The sequence below is a fragment of the Eimeria tenella genome, genomic scaffold (genome assembly GCF_000499545.2).
Source record: "Eimeria tenella Houghton genomic scaffold, Eth_scaff3209, whole genome shotgun sequence".
Lineage (NCBI taxonomy): Eukaryota > Apicomplexa > Conoidasida > Eucoccidiorida > Eimeriidae > Eimeria > Eimeria tenella.
This window is the reverse complement of record NW_013543058.1, coordinates 2,524-2,984: the sequence shown is the minus strand read 5'-3', so window position 1 is coordinate 2,984 and position 461 is coordinate 2,524.

Here is a 461-nt window from a genome sequence, read left to right as displayed (position 1 = left end):
CTGGACCGAAGCAGGCGGTCGTTCCGCTGCTGCTGCTCCAGCTGCAGCTGCTGCTGCTGCTGCTGCTGCTGCCTCTGCTGCATCAGCTGAGTAGCTTCATACGGAGAGACCACCTGGGGGCTGCTGCTCAGAAACTCCCGCTCCTCAGCAAGCAGCAGCTGCTGTTGCTGCTGCTGCAGCTGCAGCTGCTGCTCCTGCAGCTGCTGCTGCTTCTGCTCAAGCCGCAGCTGCGCAAGGCGCCGCTGCTGCCGCAGCAGCAGCTCGCCCTCCAGCTTCAGCTCAGACATTTCATCTAGGGCCACCTGCTGCTGCTGCTGCTGCTGTTGCTGCTGCTTCTGCGGCCTCTGCACGGGGTTTACATTGACTCCCGCACATTATCAGCAGCAGCAGAAAAAGTGGGCGCAATTGGCCGGGAGCTCCTAAAGCCGGTAAGGGGGTCTGCAGCAGCAGCAGCAGCAGCT